This window comes from Xiphophorus hellerii, chromosome 8 (genome assembly GCF_003331165.1).
Source record: "Xiphophorus hellerii strain 12219 chromosome 8, Xiphophorus_hellerii-4.1, whole genome shotgun sequence".
NCBI classification, from domain to species: domain Eukaryota; kingdom Metazoa; phylum Chordata; class Actinopteri; order Cyprinodontiformes; family Poeciliidae; genus Xiphophorus; species Xiphophorus hellerii.
The window spans coordinates 4,613,464-4,632,438 of record NC_045679.1 but is presented as its reverse complement, the minus strand read 5'-3'; the positions used below and the strand labels follow the sequence as shown (position 1 = coordinate 4,632,438).

Genomic DNA, 18,975 nt, shown 5'->3' with positions numbered 1-18,975 from the left:
ACAACAGCCTGCAGAGATTATCATTATGGCTAAATGATTCTTGCTTAACTCTCAATACAAAGAAAACAAAATGTATTTGCATTTCAATCAAGAAAACATCATTACAGTCCTTGAATATTCAGATCAATGGGGACCCTATTGAGCAAGAATCACAAGAAAAATATTTAGGAATAATTCTGGATGCTCAGTTAAATTTTAGGAGCCATGTTGACAAAATCAGCAAAACTGTTAGATCAAATATAAACTGTTTTAAAATTATTAGAAATTGTTTAACTCTTCACTGTGCAGAGATATTTTCTTAACTCAATGATCCTCACATTTTTCCTATAGAGCTACTGTCTGGTCTCAGACTCAAACTGTACTCAAATCACTGGCTGCCCTCTCCCCTCACTGGAGGACCTGCACAGCGACCGCTGTCTAAGAAAAGCACAACACATCACAAAGGACACTTCTCACCCCGGACATTCTCTGTTCACACTGCTGCCTTCAGGCAGAAGATAAAGAGCAACCAGAACAAGAACCAACCGTCTCAGAGACAGTTTCTACCCGATAGCAATAACAAAACTAAATGCAATCAAAAACAACCATTAATCATCATCAATGATGTATGTGAGAATGTGGCTGTTCTTATTTATTTTTTTGCCAGTTGTTTGTTGAGTCTTGCGTTGTGTGTGAATTGTGAGACAGTTATTTTTTGTTTTTGGGGATGTGCACTGACTGATGGCACCTTTGAATTTCGTTGTCCTTGTGACAATGACAATAAAGATTTATCTTATCTAATCTTATCTTAAGTCTCTATAATCGGGCTTTGAAGGTTTTATATCAAAAGCCAATCAGATTCCATCATTGTCACATTTTGGCTAAATTCGGCATTTTAGACTTTCCTGATCTTATAAATTATAATCTTTTAAAATTGATTTTTAAGTGTTTAAATGGATATGCACCTACAGCATTAAGTAATTGCATACAGAGACTGCAGGGCAACAGCAGATCTACTAGAGCAGCTTCAGATGGAAACTGTAAGGTTCCCTTTCGAAGAACCACGTTTGCTCAAAGTGCTCTGTCCATGAGAGGATCTGCAGTTTGGAACTCACTTCCTGTTGATTTAAAGTCTGTAACCAGTTTTAGTACGTTCAAGAAACAAACTAAACTCTAGTTATGTCAAAAACAGAACTGTACCCATTTTTGATGTTTCATGTTTCACTGTTTGTTTGTAGATGTCGTCAACATCAAGCTGTGCTATTTTAAATGATTATCATTTTAACTTTAGAGGTACTTTTTAAAAGCCCATCTAGGGACAAGTGCTGCGAATTAGCTGTTGCTATAGCGCTATGACGCAAACATGGGACTGCTGTTTTGTTCAGTTTGTTTATGTCGATGTGTGTCTGTCCCTATCAAATAAACTCAAATAAATAAATAAATAAAATATTTGAGATAAACCTGTGAGACACAAAATACACCAAATTCAGAGAATGACCCAATAGCTTATTTATGTTAGAGACCATCTGGTTCTGAAAGATATCCACATGAGATATTTATTTAGTTTAACTGTGAAAATGGTTAATAATCCACTATGTTGGATGATGTTTGAACCACAGAGATGAAACTTTAATCATAAAATTAATTCATAAAAGCCTTTTTCTTTCAGCATTACTCTGTCTGGAAAATAAATTACATTTAGATTTAGAGAACAATCTAAATATCAATCTAGAAATTAAATTCACTTCTGCCTTTTGTGTTTGTGTGTTAAATTAATATTGGATGGTCATAATAACAGATATAAACTGAACAGTTACAGCAGTTAGAAACAGCTCACCTCTCTGATGGTTGAGATCCAGGAGATTTAAAGTTAAGGATATCATCCTTTGACCTGTCGCTCTTAAAGGACACACAGCTGGGTTCTGGTTCTGGTTCTGGTTTGCGTCTCTGATGGATCCTGACAGAAACATGATGATTAAAACTTAATCAGCAAAGAGGAGCAGCAGCAGCTTCATCACCACGTCTGTTCTGGCCTGATATAGTGAACGCTGTGTGAAAAGGGCTGTGGACAGTTAGAGATGGTGACCTCACCTCTGACCTTTGCTCTGGCTCTCATCTTCCCCACACAGAGTGGTTATAGAGGGAGGGACTCCCTCCTCTCTGTCCTCACACTGATCCATGCTGCTGAATTCACATCAGCTCACACACACTTTCTACCTTCACCTGCAGAGGAAACACACATCATTCATCTGCACATCAACTCTGATCATCCTTTACTTCATTAGAGCTGGAAAAAGATCAGCTGCTCCTCCTCTGATTGGCTCTTCTTCTCTGCTTCATATCAGTGTCAGGTGAATGCAGTCAGACAGCAGAGAGGCAGAGGAAGCTGCCATCAGCTGCTGCACTTCTACTATCAGTCCACTAGATGGAGACATGGAGCAACATTTACATTCACTGATTCAACCTGAACAAGTCTTATAGTTCACAATTATTAATTTCTACAAGTGGATTATTCGCTCCACTAAAGATGAACTATTTAATCATCTGACTGAATCAAACCCATTTTAATAATATTTTTATTTTGAAAGGAAGCAACAGGAAACTGTTGCTGACCGTTAATGGTGGAGACTAGAGTTCGGTACCAGGAAATAAAAACATGAATCAGTTCGGAGAAGAAAACAGTGAAACATCAGCTGTTCATCATGTTGTTTGATTCCAGTTCATCAATAATCTAATAATCCTGTAGATTAGCCTTCAAACAGCAGAGATATTAAAGTTTCAGATGAAATCAGAAGTGAAACTTTTCTCCAAACGTCAGAGATTAGAAACAATCAGGAAAAAGTTAAAGTGACGAAAAATTCAAGAAATAAACAAATTAAACTTACAGTTTGTTCAAACGATCCAAAGAGTTAAAGAAGAAAATTTAAACAACAGACTGAGACCCAACTAACGGACTGGAGCCGCACATGAACAGGGAAATTCAAACCGAAAGTAAATGTGACGGATGTTGCGTAACTGGTGACGTCACAGTCCACTTGGCTTGTAGTTTTTTCTTTCAGAGCAACAGAACCAGGAAGTAGAAGCTCTGAGGTGAAATCAGAGGCAGGTTGATAAAATCTTCATGAGGAAGGAGAGAAGTTCTGATAAAAATGAGGGTGTACTTACTTTTGATCATGACTGTAGTGATGATTGATAGTAACAAAAAATGAAGAACAGTATTTTAGTTTATTCATCATGTCATAGAAAAAATGTGAAAATGCATTTTTCAAATTAATATTTTCACCATGTCATCCATACGTTCATTCTAAACTAAATATTTAATTCACAAGCTAAATATTTACTTTGAAAACTAAATTTTTGAAAATAAAAATTTAGCTAAATATTTAGCTTCTAAATAAATATTTATTTTGCAAACTAAAAATGTATTTTCCAAACTAAACATTTAATTTTCAAATTCAGTATTTATTTTCAAAACTACATATTTAATTATCTATTTTCATCTCTAGTTGTTCAGTCAGACCAGGGGCCCCAAAGTCGGTCCTGGAGGGCCGGCATCCTGCATGTTTTAGTTTCTCCCTAGTTTAATGCACCTGGATCCAATGACGGCTCGTTAGACGGCCTAAGAAGAAAACTGACACGCTGAAAAGGTTGTTGGTTCCACCAGGGAGAGAACTAAAACGTGCAGGATGCCGGCCCTCGAGGGCCGACTTTGGGGGCCCCTGTTTTAAAAGGACAAATTGAAGGTTTTCTTTAAAAATCTGCCATATGTGTAACATGACGTGGTACAGTGCACCATTATTGTTCTTACTTCACAGGGAAGTTTCTCCAGAGAGTGAGAGACCACCATCTTCGTATTGTCATCATATCATTCTGTGGACGTCACAGCTTCACATTTAATGAAATCTCCAACAGAAAGCAGAGACTCTCATCTGTTTCCTTACCTCGCTGAAATCAAATGATGCTCCCATCACAAAGTAGTGCATACTGTTGAGAAAAATGTGATTATTACGTCTATACAAACCATACAACAATATGGTGGGTGGAGGCGGATGTTACCATCACTACAAACATTACACAGTTGTTGGACAGTCCTTGTTTAGGCAATCCCTGCGGTGTTTAAGAGAAAATTCAAGAAGGGGGAAGAAAATTAATGTGTCATTACTATAACAATCAGATTGAGGTAAAGGACAACAGCCTTACCCACAGTATTGATTATAAACATTTAAAGCAGGAATGGTTGGAAATAAGCATCTTGTAGCTCTAAAGAACCACAAGTGTCCCATCAGAACATCTCACCTTAACATCATTGCCAACAAATTCTGTCCATGGTCCAGATGACATCTGAAGACAGACTTCTCTGATGATACAAAGTTTTTAAGTTAAAAATTAGCAAGGGTATATTTCACAACATAAAAATTATAAACATGTATGAGAATGAAAGACAGATGTGAGACAGAACGGTCTCTTGATGGTCCAGCTTTAACCCATGTCTTGTTTAAAAAGAAACAAGACTGCTTAGAAAATGTATGTCCTATTGGATTTCAGGCATTAAAACATTATCCACAAATTCAATTTGGATATTTACTCTTACATAAATATGAAGATTAACGCTGAACCTTTGCCTCCGTGGAACAACGGAACAACATGCTGAACACATGCCACTTTCAAACTCATTCCTATAAAACCTTAATGTTTTGATGTGGTTTTCATCTGTGAAGCCACTGATAGAATCAAGGAAGAAAATCTCCCTTTGCTTAGGTTTCAGAATCTGAAACAATATGTCACACTGATGATGAACACTACCGCAGAGTAATAAATGAACTAGACAAGTGTCAAGAAATGCAGTAAATATGTAAATAAGTATTGTACTAACGCATAGTGTCCAATGTCCAGGACGCCACACAGCAATCAGAACCCAGTCCAGATCTTGTGCCTGCAGCTTCCAATTAAATCACAAAATTAATATATTGTGGTGAATCTGACATCCAAAGCAAAAATATGTACTGGTAGGTGTAGTGCTGGGTCAAGGGAAAGAGGTGGAAACCAGGTGTGGACTACATGACTGTTTCCTGTTTCCTGTTGGTAGCTGCTGGCTGGACAGGTGGCTGGGCTGATGCACAGCTGGACACCATATTGAAAGTCATTGCCTGGTTAACCAAATGATTAACAAACCTGTCCCTTCTGTCAATGGCTGAAAAACAGTTCGGGTAATGAAAGTGAGATGTGTCTCTCCAGGGTAGGCCACATCTGAATATATGGAATTCTGCAGTAACACAAAGAAATTAATACAATTAAAAAACAACATCTTTATACTTTGCAGATAAGTTTAAACGAGACATGGTTAATTCCCACTCAAAATAGAGCGAGGACACAACGTAATAGCTACTAACATTAAAAAAATGTTATTACACATCAGGAAATATACAAATGATTGGTAGAAAAAAAGGCATGTTTGAAATTAATCACTGTAGATTTTTTAACATTATTGTTACTGTTTTGTAGGATTTAACAATTAATTATACAAGTCACAATGGCTTACACATAACAAATATATATTCTGCAATAAATTATTAGAAACTGTAAAAGTGATATTGCTCAAACAGCCAAGGGCAGGTATTAACTAATGGTTTTAAAATACCTAACAGTGCACATAACTTCATTTTTATTCATGTCTGCTGAAATAAATGGGTAATATTACATTGCACATTATGATCAGTAAAACAGTAGTTAATAAAAGCCATTTCACCAAATACTTTGTTACTCTTACTTGTGTAGTTTATTGCACAGTTACTTAATAAAAATATATTGAACTATATTTCAATATATTGAAATATATATGTGATACGTCATTAGAGAATCACATCTGGGTACTAAACCCACCTATGATGGCAGCTGTTAGTTTATAATTGTTAGGTGAAATGTATATATTATCATATATTTGTTGTTTCCTTTATAACAATAGTGTTTCATATTTGATGTTCCATGATTGTTTTCTTTTCTCTAAACATAAAGACTGTTTCTGTATGTTTTGATCTACTTTATCTCCGTCTTCACAAGAGGGCCTTCCTGAAGAGAAGCAGTGATAACTGGGCTCACGGGGTTCATTGCTCACCAGGACTTCTTCTTCCTTTGAGCTGTTAGATAGCTGACGAATCGTCGCCTTGAAGATATACGACCTGTTCTGTTTTTACTCTGTGTTCTAATGCAAGATAACATGTGTTTAGTTAGTGATTGTCATTTAGCACTGCAACTAAAATGCTTTGTCCCCACCCTTTAGAGTTGCAGTGCTCTCTGTGATAGGGACTCCGAAGATAATAAAAAGAGAGGAGCGGACAAATGTGTTTCAGAACGGTTGGAGATTTGTAACTGTAAACACATCTCTGTCCGTTCTCCTCGCGAGTACAAAAGAATCTAACTCTCTTGTCTTTTCTGTGTTGTTCAACTTGTCTTTAATAGGTGTCAAACCTGACAATAATAATTATTAGACTTTCCAGAAATTTAACATTGGTGTACAAAACATATTTAAAAAAGATTAACCTTTAAAAATAAAAGAAAAACACTAAAAACTGGTAAGTATGTAAAAAAAATAAAAAATTAATTATTCTTAATTAAATAAGAACAGTATTTTAGTTTATTCATCATGTCATAGAGAAAAAATGTGAAAATGTATTTTCCAAACTAAACATTTAATTTTCAAATCCAATATTTATTTTCTAAACTACATATTTAATGATCTATTTTCATGTCTAGTTGTTCAGTCAGACGCTCCATCATGTTGTCATGTTCCAGTTTTTCTCCACTCAGCAACAGTTGGTGAACAGGATTTAATCCAGTTTAGTGTAATTGTCTTTCTTGCTACTAGTAGTAGAAGGTGCAACAATATGTAACATTGATCTTTAGTGAGTAAATCCTTGGTGTTTATGTCCAGCAGAAATAGAAGAGGCTCCATGGGGAGATCTGTCCTTAGAATGTCCTCAATCTCCTGTTTCATTTCCTCCCAGAAGGTCTTTATTTGTGGTCAGTCCCAGAAGACGTGTGTGATGACCGACCATTCCACAAATTCCTCCAACATCTATCTGTGGTTGGAATCCTGGAAATGAAACTTTTTAATGGAGTTCTATTAAATCTGGTTTTTACTTTCCAGTCAAACTCTTTCCAGATTTGGTTTCCAATCCATTTATGGCACAAAAATGCACAGAAGAAAACTCCACTCCGTGTTTTATCAATCTCCAGTTCGGTCCAGTAAATTGATGCTCTCAGTTTTCCCATCAGTCCACCAATGGAGACACCAAACTGTTCACAGCAGCACATAAAGTTCAGCCTGTAGCTGAAACAATCAGCTGATTGGACCCACAGTACCGGTGCTGCTACGGCCTGGCATGAGAAGTCTTCCACTTTAGCTACAGCACATTTGGTCAGCTGGTTTTATCTCTGTATGCTCTGTGCAATGGCTGTGTGGTGGAAATGATCTTTAACAAAAAGTGAGACTCTGTTTAGTGATCAGAGAAAGATTAATCCTTTTCTTCATCTGTTTGGATCGTTTGAACAAACTGTAAGTTTGTTTTATTTCCTAGTTGAACTTTTTCTTCAGGAACTTTCCTGCTTGTTTCTTCTCTCTGATGTTTGGAGAAAATGTTCCCCATGATTTGAACTCAAAGTTTAATCTCTCTTCCTTTAGAAAGTTAATCTACAGGATTATTAGATTACTGATGAACTGGAATCAAACAACATGATGAACAGCTGATGTTTCTTTGTTTTCTTCTCTGAACAAACTGCTTCATATTTTTGTTCCCTGGTATCAAATTCTTGTCTCCACCATTAAAGTCAGAATCAACAGTTTCCTGTTGCTCCCTTTCAAAATAAAATAAATATTGTTAAAATGAGTTTGATTCAGTCAGATTATTAAACAGTTAATCTTCTCCACTTGTAGAGTTTAATGATTGTGAACTAAAATACTTCCTGTTGTTCAGGTTGAATCAGTGAATGTAAATGTTGCTCCATGTCTCCATCTAGTGGACTGATAGTAGAAGTGCAGCAGCTGATGGCAGCTTCCTCTACCTCTCTGCAAATCTTTTTTAGCTGCTGTTGCCAACAGCAGACATGGCTCAGTTTAATGTGCCATGTCTGCACCATGTTGGAGGAAGAAGAGAGGAAAATAATGTATCATGAGAACCTTGTGGAAGGAAACCAGAACATTTGACCCAAATTAGACTGAAGGAGATTCTGACAAAACCTGAGGAGATGGAAGCAAACTTCTGAATATTAAGTTATGAAACTGTCTCCAATATATATTTTTATATAATTCTCTTTCTTATTTCTGAATCATGAGGCTTTTCACATTCCTGGGTAAAAGTTACTCAAGACATCAAAATGTACAAATAATATGAATTCTGATTTACTAGAAGTTACCTGTGGAAAACCACAAGGGTCAGAACTGGGTCCTAAACTTTTCTTACTTTACATAAATGATTTATGCAATGAATCTAATTTGTTAACATTTTCTTTATTTGCTGATACATTATTTTGATCTGGTCAGTTTGGAGCAGCAACACTTTAATAGAAGGAGAATTACAACTATTAATGATGTGACAAAAATTTCAGGTAGAAGTTCTGAATGAAACAGAAAATATGAAGATTTTCCCACTTTAGGCTTCAAAGCATTGACCTCTGACCTTCATGGGATGGGAATGTTTTACTTTAAATCAGGACTTTCTGAAAGGCAGAGTTGATGAAAAAATCTTTTTAATGCAAATATTTAAATTTGAGCAGGAAAAGAACAGAATGAGCAGCAAATGAACCAAATGCAGAAGAAAAATGTTTTTATTTAAAACACATGAAGAAAAACTGCAGCAAATTTACAAAAGGAAGATTTAATATTCAAATCTGACATGTTGAGAAAAATAGGAGCTGATAGAAACAGAAAATGATCAGTGATTGAGAAAAACTGATCAACATTTCAATGAAATCTGATGAATGGAAGGAAAAAATAAGAGAAACAGCATCTTGATATTCAGTGTGAAGCTTTGACTGGAAACAGACAGGAAAACATGAGGATCCTGGAATAATCCCAGCTTCCATCTTTAAAGGACTGGAAGAAGAAAAAGTTTCCAAGGACTCAATCAGAATTGTTTCACCAAGAAATAGATTGTAGAGACTGAACTATCTGTTCAACAGTGAGAGAGTTTCTCTGACAGGAGGAAAATCTTTAGACTCAACTCAGCACAGAAACACTGAAGAGGAACCAGAACTGTACCAGAACCCAAATCCAGGAACCAGAGGTTCAGTGAATGTGGTGTTGAAGGTGTGGAGGAGGATCAGTGAGTCAGAGGAAACTCTGTAGAAGGACAGAATGCCAGCAGGACAGTCCACATACACTGCTACTCTGTTAGAGACAGAGGAGGAGGAGAGACGAGTTTCTATGCTATTGTGCCAGACAGAGTAACCAACAAGATCAGAGCAGCTCAGACTCCAGGAATGATCATTCCCTCCCTCCAAACAGTCTCCACTGCCTCCTTTCCTCCTGATTCTTCTGTAACTCACTGATATATAAACTAATCCTCTCCACTCGACCTCCCAGTAACAGCGACCAGTCAGACCAGTTCTACACAGCAGCTGAGGCCAGTAATCAAATCTGTCTGGATGATCAGGATATGACTGAAGCTCCTTCACATGTATCACCTTCCTGTTGTCTTCAGACAGTTTGAGTTTTCTGCTCACTGTGTTTGTGTCGATGGTGAGTTGACAGGAATCTGATGGAGAGAACAAACACAATCCAGCTGCAGTTATTGATCATTTATTGACACTTTGATGATGACTCCTGAATGAGTGATGTGACAGTTTGAAGATGGTTGAATGTGAGCTGCTTTGTTGTCATGAATCAGATGAAAAACACACTTACACTTCCTCAGACCTGGTGTCAAGAATGGGACTCCAGCAGGCTCCACCCTGAAAGGAGGAGGGGGGTCAGACCATCAGTCTCTTTCAGCAGCAAACATGGACATTACATGTCTCTCAGACACACATTGTCCTCCACTGAGACAGGAACAGTCCAACATTTGGATTGCAAACTGCAGTGGATGTAGGAAGGACAGTTGGTGCTGCTGCAGCACAACTCATTTCTCCAAACACAGGAAAAGCTCCAACAGAGAGGAGAAAGGAAATCCCTCAGTAACAACCTGAAGAAACTCACTGAAGCCTAAAAGGACATCAGGAAACTAAGGAAACATTTCTGGAAGCTCAACCTGATTTAATAATCAGCATTAAAATACAATCAATCTAAACTCTGACACAACACCTGGATACCTGTTCCATCCACACTCCCACACACAGATGAAGGAATGAAACACTAAACAGCCCTGCTGCTGAAAACCTGCTGTGGCCTCACTGTAATATCCAGAAATACAAACATTAAAAAGGAGAAGCTGCATCACATTCAACAAAGAGTTCAACAAGAATCAAAGATTTGATCTCTGAGCTCAGACTCACAAACCAGGGAGAGGCTTCCATCATCACACACCTCTGACAAACACCTCCAACCTTTCAGCACTTCCTCTACCAACCAACACCACCAGGTGGCGCTGCTGCACACATTTACAATGAGACCAAGAAGAAGAAGCAGCATCCTGAATCCAGCACACATTTACAATGAAATATGACTGTAAATGTAAATATGAGATGGAGATTATTCACATTAATTCAGTAACCAGGATGTGGAGGAGTTTAACGTTACTGGGACATTCATGGCAGGAGACGCTGCGCTCCATGCGCCCCGACCGCAGTAATCAATGTTACTGCCAGTTCAGCTGCTTACAACTATTTAATTGTTTTATTTATTGCAGTCGATTTAAACTAGAAGCTTGGTAAGATTACATAAAACTTCTCTAACCTAAATCAGTTTAACACCCAAAACTCAGACAGCGTTTAGCAGCTTAACTTTCCTCGATATGTTTTTCAGATTTGATGGTGAATGTTTGAAAGCTAGCAGTTCATGATATCAGGGAGGCAAAGGCGGCACCAGAATCATTGATTACTTTCAAACTAACCAACAAATCAAAAAGCGCAAAGCGACTTGGATGTAACTTGTAACGCAACGCTTTATAGAAATGTAGTGAAGTAGAAAGTACAGATACTGTAAAATGTAGAGGAGTAAAAGTTCCCACCATTAAATCTAGTTACGTACAGAAACATGAAAAATGTCCTTAAGTTCAGTAACAAAGTTCTTGTCCCAACAACCAGGATCAGGTGAAGGACCTCTGCAGTCCCATGATGCTTCCTCTCCCTCTTCTAAACCATCTGATGGGCTGATATCATCCCTCTACTTTATCAATAAAATGTTTTTCTTTCTCTTATTACGATTACATTATTTATCCTCAATGTGACGTCATAGCTGTGGATCTGGAATCTGATTGGTCAGATGGATATTTCCCTGGTTTTCCAACATGAAGGGTCTCTGCCTTTTTCCAAGACGTTGGGAATTTTTCCCAAACTTTATTGAACAATCCCAAAAGCTTTCCCAACTACTGAAAACCTAAACACATTAGTCTTTTCTTGGATCTGTCTAAAAGGTCTTATTATTGTTTTTCATTTCTACCACAGTCAGCAGAGCACAATTCTACTTTTTCACCATCATTCACTGCAATTCTTCATTTCCTCTGGAAAACAAGGGATTTCCATTCTCTCCTGATTCCTTTCATTCTTTGGATCATTTTCCAGATGTCGCCCCCTGGTGGAGATCAAACTACTAAATGGATGAAACTGTTAAAAATCTCACTTTCTTTCTTTGCCTCATGAATAGTTTTCTTCACTTTTTATGTAATTTATATTTTATTAAATCCTGAAAGTTGTGAGTTTTGTTTAAAATCTAAAGTTGTTTATTTTTCTCTCCCATAACTTTTAAACATCCATCTGACCAACATGGAGTTACTTTTCTTCTCATCTTTGCTTCTTGGGGCTGATTGGTCTGGAGCTCCATCAAATATTGTTTTAAAGTCCTTTCTGTCATCAGTAGATCATCATGGAAATCTAACTGAACTTCTTTTATTAATTTAGTCAGAGTCCCTATTAAACTATTAAACCCATCCCACTCTTTAATTTTCCTTGTGAGCCGTTCTTAGTCTGGAGAATATTCCAGAAAACTGGGTAATGATCTCTGCCTCCAGATGAGGCGTCTAAATATTTAATTATCAAATTAAACATTCAGCTTCAAACTAAATGTTTCCCAGCAGACTGACTAAAGACATTTCTCCCTCTTCCTCCTCTATCAGACCTTCTCTGCTCCTGCAGCAGGTTCCTCCATACCTGAGAGCTTCCAGTCTCCAGTGTGGATCCTTCAGTCCAGCCGACAGCAGCTTCACTCCTGAGTCTCCTGGATGATTGTAGCTCAGGTCCAACTCTTTCAGATGGGAGGGGTTGGAGGTCAGAGCTGAGGCCAGAGAAGCACAGCCTTCCTCTGAGACCAAACAGCCTGATAAGCTGCAGACACACAATTCATCACATGATGAGGATATGAGAACATTGATGTAGAACCCAAGGTCTGAACTGATCATTTTCACAAGAGGAAAAAAGTCAATAAATTAAATTGTCACTAAAATGAAATAGTAATAAAACTCTAATTCCATTTTATGAGTAATAAAAATCAACTTTTGTCACTTATAGAACAGATCAGAACAGAAACATCCTTCATTTTTCCACAGCAGGAAGTTCAGGTTTACCAGCAACAAGTTTAAGGTAAATGGAAAAATAAAACATTGAAGAAAAGGTAAAAATAATAATAATAGGAGGCTGTAGAGTAAGGACACATTTACAATAGAGGAATAATAATGCTGTACATTTAATAAAAACACAATAATCAGTTTGAAAAAATGCGCAGCTGAGTAGAGCAATTTATAATCATATGTAAGAGTTTTTTGGGAGCAGTTCTGGTTAGAAAGTCTAACAACTCCTGGGAGGAAGGATCTGCAATAATGCTCTTTTTTCTTACAAAGCTGGATTGCAAGAGTCTTTGTTGCTCTGATCGTTTCACTGGCCTGGTGGAGCAGATTTATTTCTATAGATATTTTTATAGTTGATGCATTTAAAACCAGGAGAGTGGACCAATCACACAGCTGGTGCCTCTACATGTTGCCTCGTGCTGCCACTGCTTGATCTCTGAAGCCTGGATCACCTGCACCTCTTTTCACTCAAACTGGACACAGGCTGACCTGTATGGACATGGGCGTAAATCCCAGGTGGGTCGGGGGGTCCGGACCCCCACAATCTTGGAATTGTCCCCCCAAATAAATCATGAAAGAAACCTTTGCATTTAAACAATATCAATATAAAAATGCAATATAAACAAAGAACAAAGTAAATCTGCCATTCATCTAAGAAAAGAACAAGAATTAATTTTAAGGAACCCCCCCACCATTCTTAGAACAATGGTTCAGTCCAAAGTGTAGGAGGAGCAACAGCAGCTGAACGGCACAGGCTCCGTTAGAGCCGCTGAAGTGAGGAGCTAGCTGTTAGCTGTGGCTCTGCAGCACAAACAAAAAACCTAAGCTGCAGGCACACAATTCATCATATGATGAGAACATTGAGGTAGAACCCAAGGAATGAACTGATGGATGGATGGATGGATGGATGGATGGATTTGTAACATGTGTAATAAATATGAAAGCCAAGCAACTGCTGGGATCTGTAATAATGTTTCTTTTTGCACCTAAGATGCAGCAATTTGTCAAGTGCCCAGAGTTACCTGAGAGTTTCCAGGTTGCAGTTTGGACTCTTCAGTCCAGCAGAGAGAAGCTTCACTCCTGAATCCTGCAGGTTGTTGTTACTCAGGTCCAGTTCTCTGAGACTGGAGGACTGGGAGCTGAGAACTGAGGACAGAGCTTCACAGCTTCTCTCTGAGAGGTTACAGTAACTCAGTCTGAGGAGACAGAGAGAAAAATCTGTTATTAAACAATTCTTCAAAATGTGTCTTTTTTCCAGTCAACAATGTTCCTCTTTACTGATTTAAGGGACTGTTTTATATATAATTATGTTGCCTTTTGTTGTGAACTGGTTCAGTCTATAGATGGGCCTCCAGCCATGAAGGACTGAACTAAAGGCAACAAGGAGGCTGGCAAGAGAAATATTAAATTCCTCTATGAACTAAATTAATCACATGTCAGTTTTAACAGAAAGAGTCCAATGAAGCCTGAGAATCAAATTGCTCAATAAAAGGTTTGTATTAAAAAAATCCTTTTTTTATTTGAGAAAAAAATTACAACAAAACTAATGTGGGAAAACATAGAAACAAATTTGCTCCTAAAACAATCCAAAAACAAGCACTAGCCAAACATTAAATTCAGGGAAATTTAACCCAGTATTTAAATGAAAAAGTTCTGAAAACACCCCGCCAACCTGACACTAAAGTTTTACTAAACACATGGAAAACACACTTTCAGACGTCACCACAATTAAAACTGCATTCATAAATATCACAACATTGAACGGCCCTCCAAATATGTTTTAAACATTTTGTTGGAATAGGTTGGGCCACCAATATGTTACGATCCTCATGTCATCACACAGAACTCACAAAATACAAAGTCCAGACCAGATGATGTTTTTAACAAAGAGGTTTTATTAAACCCAAGTCTGGACACAAAGTGGTTCTGGCAGTCTTGGTAAAATAAAAGAGTGAGAGAACGAACAAATAAGGCAGCAGTTGGCCGTCGGATTCAGGCAGCAGTGGGGCTCATACTGATTCTAATACAACGTTCATAATAGTTATCTCTTCTTTCATGTCTAATTATTTATTATTCTTTCTACTGATACAGTGAACCCTCGCTATAACGTGGTTCACCTTTCATGGCCTCGATGCTTCGCGGAGTTTTTTGTGCAGTTATTTTTTTCACACTGCATTGTGTTCTGCGTCCTGATTGGCTAAACAGTCTCCGCATTTCTTCTCTACCTGTAACGTTAATAACGTTACGGCATTTAAATGTACGTAATACAGCTTGTGAAATATTTGCAAATGTTTTTGCCCAGAAGAAAAAGGGGCGACAACAACTACAGATAACTATGTTCTTCTCTTGAAAAAACACACCTGCACCGCAGGCTTTAGAAGAAACAGACACTAGAGAGCGGAGTCAGGCCGCAGCGTCACAGTCAGAGGAACAGTGAAATACGCGAGTCACACTTTGTCTTACTGTACTTTGTATTGGTGATTAAAATGATTATTTTACTGTACTTATTAGTAAGGAAGAGTTCTATTTGTTAAAAAAATGCTTAGGCTTGGTTTCAAAGTAGAGTATTTAATTATGCTGTATAATAATTGTAAAAATAAAGATAACTACTTCACGGATTTCACCTATCACAGGTTCTTTTCAGAACGCAACCCCCGCGAATGACGAGGGTTCACTGTACACTCAAATTTAAATTAAAAAACAGCTTATTGATCCCGAAAGGAAATAAAATCTTGTGACTCATATTAATTCAAATTGTTCAAAGGGTTATTTCAGATATTAATGACTGTTTAGTTTAAAAGATCTCTTGTGGTCTGTATAACAGTGAATTTCAAGAAGGTTCTGACTTTATATTATATATATTCTAGATAAATTCCTCTACTTGTTTCTCTGAATATAGATGATTATTTTAACATGTTGCTCATCCTCTTCCTGTTACTGAAACATTTCCACTTATTCTAGAATCTATAATTGCTCTCAGCCATATCTCTTCATTGCCAATAATATCTGTTAATGTAATTTATCTGAACAGTCTAACTTCCTGTCCATCAGCCAATTTAAAAGAAATGTAAAAAGTTATAACAGTTAAAGTTATACCATATAACAGCCAGGATGTAATAATTATTGAGTTTGTTAGGAGCAGTTCTTGTTAGAAAGTCTAACAACTGCAGCATGAAGGATCTGCAATAATGCTCATTTGTGCACCTAGGATGCAGCAATCTGTCATCTATCCAGAGTTCCACTATCAATGGAAGAATGACCGCCGCCTTTCTAAATACCTCTCTTCTTGGTCCTTTCAGCCTGGAGTAAATGAAAACCAGCAACGTTTATGTGTGGAGATTTGTTAGCCACATGTTAGTGATAGGATGCCACTTGTTGCACATCCTGTTGATGGTATTCACTGAGTTCCTGAGGGTAACCCATTCTTTCACAATTGTTTGTAAAAAGTAGGCTGCATGTCTAGAGGCCATGGAAGTTATTGGATCATCTGATTCTGATCATTTGGATGGGTGGTCAAATACTTTTGACAGTATAATGTATCTCTGCTAGGCAGTGATGTCAGTAACACGTTACTGACGTCGGACCACTTTTTTCAGTAGCAAGTAATCTAACGCGTTGCTATTTCATATCCAGTAGTCAGACTACAGTTATGTATCGAAATCACTTTGAGTTACTGAGTGTTACTATTTTCTTTTGGAAATTAATTTTATTTCCTCTACACGTTTTGTCAAGTCATTGCCGTTTTTATGCGACAGTATCAGCAGCGACAGAAATGTAAACAATGGAGGGAAGAGGGAGACGCGCATTTTGTTGGTAGAAAAACAGAAACTATTTTGAGTTTCTGTCGCCAAGTCCGATTATTATAAGCAGCTGTGGCCTTCTTTTTTTTAAAGTCGCTTGCAAATTTATTGAGTCGTGGGTTGCGCTTTTTGGGCTCGTTTTTTAACGTGAAGTTACTCATTTGGGCTTGGAAATAAGCAGAAATAAACCCCAGAATGTGTCCGACCTCCAATTAGTTTTAGTCAGGCTCTCCCTGTCCATCATTTCCTGGTTGATCCGTCCCGCTGTGTCTTTGTTAATGTCAAGTTAATATATTACCTGTCAATCACGTTGAGCTATCCAGAACATTGGAAACATCGAGACTAATCTGAACAGCGCAATAAACGTGAAAACAGCCACGAATGAATGAGTCCGTAAAGTTGTGCAACTAAATGCCATTATAATTATTAATAATACCATAAGTGTCACAAATCTTTGCAGGAGCCATCTGAATTGTGGAGCCACAGGAGGAGCTCTGTGCTCTGACACCAAACTCAGGGCCGTAACGCACAACCTGGAGGCTGGTGGGGTCGAGAGGGGTTAAAATCCTTCTTAGAGTTTTCCAGACAATAGTGGAACACACAAAAACATACACAAATTACTAACGTTTTTTTTGTACTGTAACCATTAAAAAATCTCCCATTCAGTTCAACCTTATAAGTGGAGACACATTGTTGATGCTACCATTATAAAATAGCTTACAATTAAGTATTGGTAAAGATCAATGTCATTTTCACAGCGTTGTTGTTAACAGCTGCTGAAAGTAACTAAAAAAGTTACTTTTAATGTAACTTAGTTACTTTGCAAATCAAGTAATCAGTAATCTAACTGAGTTACTTTTTCAAGGAGTAATCAGTAATCAGATTAAAGTTACTTTTTCAAAGTAACTATGCCATCACTGCTGCTAGGAGCTAGTAGACAGAAATCTGGTTTCACCAGGATTGAGAACATTTTACCTGAGAGTTTCCAGGTTGCAGTTTGGACTCTTCAGTCCAGCAGAGAGAAGCTTCACTCCTGAATCCTGCAGGTTGTTGTTACTCAGGTCCAGTTCTCTGAGACTGGAGGACTGGGAGCTGAGAACTGAGGACAGAGCTTCACAGCTTCTCTCTGAGAGGTTACAGTAACTCAGTCTGAGGAGACAGAGAGAAAAATCTGTTATTAATCACTTCTTAAAAAATTTTATTTTTCTATGTTTTTCTTGGACAGAGAAGGAACCATCTTATTTTACACATATTTACGTTGCCTTTTGTTGTGAAATGGTTCATTCTATAGTTGGGCCTCCAGCCTTAAAGGACAGAACTACAGGCAACAAGGAGGCTAGAAATAGAATTATAAAATTCCACAAATAGCTAAATTAGTACAATTTATATTTTAACATAAAGAGGAGAAGTTTTGCTGCTTTTATATGTAATATTAATGTTCAGCTGCTGAAGTAAGTCTCTGTCTCCTTTACACATCCCCCCCAGTGAGACAATTCACCAATATATAAACTGAAACATCAATCCATCCATTTTCTTACACCCTCGTCCCTAATGGGGTCGGGAGGTGCTGGTCCCTATCTCCAGCTAACGTTCCAGGCGAGAGGCGGGGTCACCCTGGACAGGTCGCCAGCCTGTCGCAGAGCAACACAGAGACGCACAGGACAAACAAACATTCACACACACACACACACACACACACACACACACACACACACACCTAGGGAGAATTTGGAGAGACCAATTAACCTAACAGTCATGTTTTTGGACTGTGGGAGGAAGCTGGAGAACCCGGAAAAAACCCACACATGCACAGGGAGAACATGCAAACTCCGTGCAGAAAGACCCCAGCCGGGAATCGAACCCAGGACCTTCTTGCTGCAAGACAACAGTGCTACCAACTGCACCACTGTGCAGCTCTAAACTGAAAAACTAATATATATATTTACCTCATCATTAGCATATTTCTATCAAAAATAACTGCCTAAACAATCTGTTTCCTTACAGAGCTTTGTTGGAGGCTTTAACCACTGGCAGCAGCCTCAGAAGAGCCTCCTCTGAAGCAGAGTATTTCTTCAGGTCAAACACATCCAGATCTTTTCCTGATGACACTAAGATGAAACCCAGAGCTGACCACTGAGCAGGAGACAGTTTATCTGTGGAGAGACTTCCTGAACTCAGAGACTGTTGGATCTCCTTCACTAGAGAACGATCATTCAGTTCATTCAGACAGTGGAACAGATTGATGCTTTTCTCTGCAGACACATTCTCACTGATCTTCTCCTTGATGAGCTGAACTGTTTCCTGATTGGTCTGTGAGCTACTTCCTGTCTCTGTCAGCAGACCTTTTAAGAGTCTCTGATTGGTCTGCAGTGAAAGTCCCAGGAGGAAGCGGAGGAACAAGTCCAGGTGTCCATTTGGACTCTGTAAGGCCTGGTCAACAGCTCTCTGATGGAGAGACTTTAGTTTAAGTTTATTAAATAATGAAG

At 38.0% G+C, this 18,975-nt stretch overlaps 2 long non-coding RNA genes and 1 pseudogene across 2 annotated transcripts; all 3 read right to left on the bottom strand.

Moving 5' to 3' along the window:
- LOC116724903 (NACHT, LRR and PYD domains-containing protein 3-like) overlaps positions 1-18,975 on the bottom strand; it is a 139,601-nt pseudogene that overhangs the window by 64,853 nt on the left and 55,773 nt on the right.
- LOC116724635 (uncharacterized) lies at positions 3,034-4,880 on the bottom strand. Its single transcript, XR_004340190.1, has 7 exons — positions 4,853-4,880; positions 4,276-4,336; positions 4,036-4,086; positions 3,921-3,963; positions 3,788-3,849; positions 3,145-3,156; positions 3,034-3,064 (listed from the first exon to the last, which is right to left on the bottom strand). It is a non-coding gene; the product is annotated as an uncharacterized LOC116724635 (long non-coding RNA).
- LOC116724679 (uncharacterized) lies at positions 12,660-17,514 on the bottom strand. The gene is made up of 2 exons (XR_004340235.1): positions 17,465-17,514; positions 12,660-13,490 (listed from the first exon to the last, which is right to left on the bottom strand). It is a non-coding gene; the product is annotated as an uncharacterized LOC116724679 (long non-coding RNA).